Genomic DNA, 6,147 nt, shown 5'->3' on the forward strand with positions numbered 1-6,147 from the left:
AGTTTTTGTGGGGTTTTTTTGAGAATTATTCCCAGGGGTCTAACAAAGGTCCCTGGGGACAGTTTCCCAAACCATAACAGTTTCTTTCAAAACCATAAGATGAAGTCCCAACCACATGTCTGTCAGTTTGCAATGAAAACTAGTGATCACTTGTGTGTGTGTGTGTGTGTGTGTGTGTGTGTGTGTGTGTGGTACTAGGGATGGAAACCAGGGGCTTTCTACCTCCAGGCTCTATTCCCAGATCTATTTTATATTTTATTTGGAAACAGGATCTCACTAAGTTGCTGAGAGCCTAAGTCGCTGAGGCTGGCTTCGAACCTGTGCGATCCTCCTGTCTCAGCCTCTCCAGCGCAGGGATTACAAGCGTGCGCCACCACGCCCAGCTAGTAGTCACTTTAAAAAGATCAACCATGGCAAACTGAGGGCCCTCCTCTGCTATAGTCCTCTCCGCATTCACTAGGAAGTGGGAGTTCTCAGTCAGCGTCAGCATCAGCTCATATGAGCAGCCCAGCTCATCCACATACTGCAGAATGTCGAATGATTTATTTATTTCACTCCTTGCACTAGAACATTAGAATGGAGAATCTTTGAAGGCATCTACCTGCTGGAAGCTGATGGCACTGTAGCCTCTTTCTGACCTCTTTATTATTAATATATATATATATTTCTCAGCAGAGCATGGTGGTACATGCCTGTAATCCCAGTACCTGGGAGACTGAGACCGGAAGATCACAGGTTCAAAGTCAGCCTCAGCAACTTTGCAAGGCTCTCAGCAACTTAGATCCTGTTTCCAAATTAAAAATAAAATAGGGCTAGGGATGTAGCTTAGAGGTAGAATGTTCCTGGGCTTAATCTGTAGTACCACAAGAAGGAATAAAATTTTTTATTCTCCAAGAGAACCTGAAAGGCATCTTCAGGGGTTGCAACAAATATACACACCCTTCTGGAATTTTATCAGGCAATCTTGGCATGGGGCAGCTCAAACAAACCAGGCCCCATAGCGTCAGTCACCTTCCCTTAAGAGCTGGAGAAACAGGATACCGGCCTGTATCCGGCTCCTAACAGGTGGGTGTTGGCTCATTTTAAGCAGATGGTGGGTTTACGATTGTAATGTGCTATGTGTATTTTTCAATAGACAAATATTTGCACTGGACCAGAATAAATAAGAAAAAAAAAATTTCTGAGCTTGGCTTTCAAAGAATATCTGGAGTTTTAGGCCACCTCAGCATTCAAACTGAAGGAGTAAGAGAATGAGCCACGACCCTGATCCTTTTCTCTCATGCTTAGAAAAATGCATGCTTAAAAAATGTCCAAAGCATTAGAAGACACAAGCATAGTGAGGTTGTTTTTTTTTGTTTTTTTTTTTTTTTTTTTTTTAGAATCATTGTGTCACATCCATTCAAAGAGCTCTTGAAGCCAGGTATGGTAGTATATGCCTATAATCCTAGTACTTGGAAGACTGAGACAGGAAGTTTGCAGGTTCAAGGCTAGCCTCCACAACTTAGAGAGACCCTCAACAACTTAGAAAGACTATGATTCAAAATTTTAAAAAGTAAAATGAGCTGGGGTAATAGCCTGGAGTTTGAATGCCCCTTAGTTCAGTCCTCAGTAACTAAAAAAGCTCAAAATGTACAATGTATTTTAGTTCTAATAAAAGGATTAAGTTATATTCACAACCGGAGCCAACAAATGTGGCCTACCTACTTTTCCTTCTCTGGTCCTTTTCCTTCTCTGGTCTCTTTCCACAGTATGACAGTATTTACTTATTTCCTAGATGTAAATCTTCTGATGAGGGGATCCGAGTCAATGTTCAACAGGCTGAAGAGAATGTCACTTTCACACTACGCCTACGGAGAGTGCATGTGCTGGTACACATGCCTGTCTCTTCTGTATGGGCTCATTTTCATTGTCTTGGTTTTTCATATACTTGTTAAAGAGGCCATTATGAGCACTGGCTCTAACTTCCCTGTTGAACTTGAAAGAGCTGCCCGCCGCAGGATTGTGAGAAGGGTGGGTTTCAGTGACGATGGTGATGTCATGGAAAACTCATAATCTTCAAAGCAGCACCAAGGAAAAGCAAGATTCAGAAAACTCTATTTCACAAGTTCAATGTTTTAACTCTCTAAAATTTGATATTTTGACATTGGAAATTCATTAGTAAAGCCAGAAGTGGTGCCACACGCTTGTAATCCCAGCATTTGGGAGGCTGAGACAGGAGGATCATGGTTTGTGGACAGCCTCAGCTACTACTAGCGAGGCCCTTTGCAACTCAGCGAGACCCTGTTTCAAAATAAATAAAATATAGGGCTGGGGTGTAGCTCAGAGGTAGAATGCCCCTGGGTTCCATTCCTAGTATACAAAGGAGGGTACAGGGGAGTAACTTGAAAATAAGTTACTAAAGTTTTTGGATATAAAACTATTTTATAAAGATACATTATCCTTAATCTTGCTCTACCAATAATCTTCTGACCCGACTAGATCTGCCCCTTCTCAGGGCAGGTCTTTTGATGTGGAGATTCCTTCCTGTAGGCCTGTCCAGTCTCCAGTACAGACCCCAAGCCTTTTGTTATGCCCCAAAATGTGGTAAGTGATTATCAGGGTCAGAGATCCATTGAAGGCTTGTGGCATCCTCTACATGCTTGGGGAATTTTTGCTTGTCTTTAAAATGCAAAAGGCCCTGGGCTCCCAATATTTTCTTGCTAATCACCCTTGGTGCAGGGATCTTTGCATGATCACTTCCCTGAGTACCTGCCCGCACCCAAGCTCTAGCTTTCTAATACCAAAGCTATTTTCAAATACATTTTGAAGCCATTTCCCAATACCAATTTTTGTTGAAAATTGCCATTTTCAACAAAATTTTATTAATTTGCTTCCCTGAAAATATCCCCCAATTTCTGAGGAGCCTAAGAATCCCGAGCTGCCAGTGGTCGGGCATGGCCACCAAAATGTTGGATGCCAAAAATGTCACGGTTTTTAGAATATGTTATGGTTTTTGCGAAAATAATGAAGCAAAAGGAAAAAATTAAAAGAAAGGAAAAGCGGACATCTTCAGGGGAGATTTTGTTTTAATGTGACAGAACACAAATTGTGAACAAAAAAAGTATAAATATGGAGAGTTGGTATCAGAAATCAGTGGCCAGGCATGGTGGCACATGCTTGTAATCTCAGCATTTAGGAGCCTAAAACAGGAGGATCGCGGTTCGTGGACAGCCTCAGCTACTTAGGCCCTTTGCAACTCAGTGAGACACTGTTATACAGATATACAAATCTGAAGTTGTATTCATTAATTAGCTAGAAGAATAAATACAGATGTTAAATCAATGTTTCTGGACCTCAGCATTGCCATTTAAAAAAATAAACATTGAGAGGAAGATGTTTCAACACAACAAGGCAGACTTTTCCATATGCCCATTTTGTTATTTTTCTTTAGTTTGTTAAGCTATAACAGAGACATCTTTAGATTCACATTTTTTTCTTAATGTCTAGGTTAACATACCCTTCCTAGTTTCTCTTGGATAAGAAAGTAATTTATTAAACTGGTAAAACTGTATTATTTAGAAAGATTTCTTTCAAGATAGTGCAATAAAATTTTATTTATCATAATATTTATAAATATTTTATGATAGTATGATATGCAAGCTAAAGGGAATTCTTGAATTCTAAAAGGAATTCTTAAATTCTAAAAAGAATTTTTTCAATGTGTACCATAAAACAAAACAAATTATAGCACTTCATAAAAGATAAACTAATACTGATACTTTTATTTAAATAGTGCCCAAAGATCTCTCATAAAGCTATTTTCTTAGCATTTTCCTTAAAAACTTAGGAAAATAATCTTCTTAAATTAAGAAGCATTACCAGCCTGGCATGATGATACATGCCTGTAATCCCAGTACTTGGGAAGCTAAGACATGAAGATTACAGGTTCAAGGCCACCTCAGAAACTTAGTGAGCCCCTCAGGTGTTAGGGTCTGCTCAACCGCCAGATGACAGGTAGCGCCAAGCGTGTTGGCCACCTGTCAAAACTTCCAATGAATAGGCTACATGTAGCACTCTCAAAACTTCCGATGAATGGGCTATATGTAGCGAACACAGGTCTGCACAACCGCCGGAACTTCCGATGAGTAGACCTGCAACAAATAGCACCAAGCAGATGCAAGGGGGCATCTCCTTGCCCCCACTACCTTTAGTTTGATAGGTTAGAATAGTTTTCTGTCCAGAAAATCCCCCTTTGCCTTTTTGCTTTAAATTGGGTTGCCTGAGGAAAATAAACGAGATCTTGCTTGACAGATCTCCCGGACCGTGTGGTGATCGGGGCCATCCGTGCTCATCATCTCGCCCCGCCGCTGACTGGCTGGACCCATCAGTCTGGTGCTCCATGTGAGGTCTCCCCCCCCTCGCTCTCCATCGTCTAACAAAGGTAATCGCTGGCGAGTTAATCAGTCTGTGGGTGAGTATCCCCCATACTTTAGCATGGGGAAGTCTAGCTCCAAGCCCCGACCCTTCCCTTGAATCTCTGAGATTGCTCTTAAAGAGTCCGTGGGCTTGATCTCTCTGAGGATCATGCCAGACAAGCTTGGGGTTGTCTTTTAAAAATCGCCCCCTGGCTCCCCAAGGGAAATCTTTATAACTGGGACACATGGGACCAAGTAGAAATGCTAATCAAGCATGCCCAAACAGATGAAGGAGAGTTTCTCCCTCTCAGGGTTCTCCCCACCATCTCCGCGCTTAAAAGTTTTTTCCCCAACCCCCCCCCAACCCCCCCCCCCCCGCAAACCCTGAAAAACCTCGCTGACCGTGGCCCCAAGCCAGCGGAAAAAGGGGCCGCTGAGCATACACCCTCCTCCTGTCCCGAAGCCCCTAAAAAACCTCCCGATCCCTCCAATCCCTTTGGGGACGCTAAGGGCTTCCCAAAACTCCTTTCCCCGGCCAATTCCTTCTCCGTATCCTCCGCTCCTATGCCATCAGATGAGGTGGGAGCAGGAGGAACTGTCAACATCAACCCGGGAGGAAACCACCCTACAGCCTGGTATCGCTAGGAACTGCAAGACCAGGTACGGACAGTCACTTTGACAGCGCAGGAAAAATTAGATAAAGGACCTACTGAAGCCCCCAAAGATTTTCTGCCCTGGTATCCCTCTCTTGATCTTTTTGGGGCTGCCTCTGGCAAAAAAGGGATGCCCCGGTGTCTTTCTCCTCCCATAGCCCCTTCTGCCCCCTCCCCGTGACTCCCTCAGCACCTCCCCTATATCAGGGAGTCAACTATCAGGGGAAGCAAGCCCAACTTTTCCCTGTGACCATTAACCCTGGGGGAAACCTTCCCCCTACCTGGCACCCCTGGATCCCCCAAGATCTTAAAGAGCTTAGGAGGGCGGTGGCTCCAGGTGCTGAGCAAGGCCTGCTAAAAATAACTGAATATAATCTTGTGATAGTTGGAGCTGGTGGCATAGGCAAGTGCCTTGACCATACAGCTAATTCTAAATCACTTTGTGGATGAGTATGATCCTACAATAGAGGATTCCTACAGGAAATAAGTAGTAATTGATGGAGAAACCTGTCTCTTAGACATTCTCAACACAACCACAGGTCAAGAGGAATTCAGTGCAATGAGGGACCAATACATAAGGGCTGGGGAGGGCTTTCTTTGTGTATTTGCCATAAATGATACTAAATCATTTGAAGACATTCACCACTATAGAGAACAGATTAAAAGAGTTAAAGCCTCTGAAGATGTACCTATGGTCCTAGTAGGAAATAAGTGTGATCTGCCCTCTAGAACGAGAGACACAAAACAGGCTCAGGACTTAGCAAAAAATTATGAAATTCCTTTTATTGAAACATCAGCTAAGACAAGACAGGGTGTTGATGATGTCTTCTATACATTAGTTCTGGAAATTTGAAAACATAAAGAAAAGATGAGCAAAGATGATAAAAGGAAGAAAAAAAATCAAAGACAAAATGTATAATTATGTAAATACAATTTATACTTTTTTCTTAAAGCATATTTTTGTACATTATACTAAATTATTAGCAATTGTTTTTACATTACCTATTTTTTGGTGCTCCATGCAGACTGTTAGATGCTTACTCTAAGATGACAATGAAAACTTTTTTCCTTTAAATGCCCATTAACTAGCAAAATTCTAG

At 42.2% G+C, this 6,147-nt stretch overlaps 1 pseudogene across 1 annotated transcript; it reads left to right on the forward strand.

Moving 5' to 3' along the window:
- The first annotated feature begins 4,968 nt into the window (after positions 1–4,968).
- LOC308266771 (ras-like protein) lies at positions 4,969–5,900 on the forward strand (annotated as a pseudogene). Its single transcript has 2 exons — positions 4,969–5,054; positions 5,206–5,900. The product of its transcript is annotated as a ras-like protein (transcript).
- Positions 5,901–6,147: the final 247 nt, after the last annotated feature.

Source organism: Muscardinus avellanarius (genome assembly GCF_963383645.1).
Source record: "Muscardinus avellanarius genome assembly, chromosome: 9".
Taxonomy (NCBI): Eukaryota; Metazoa; Chordata; class Mammalia; order Rodentia; family Gliridae; genus Muscardinus; species Muscardinus avellanarius.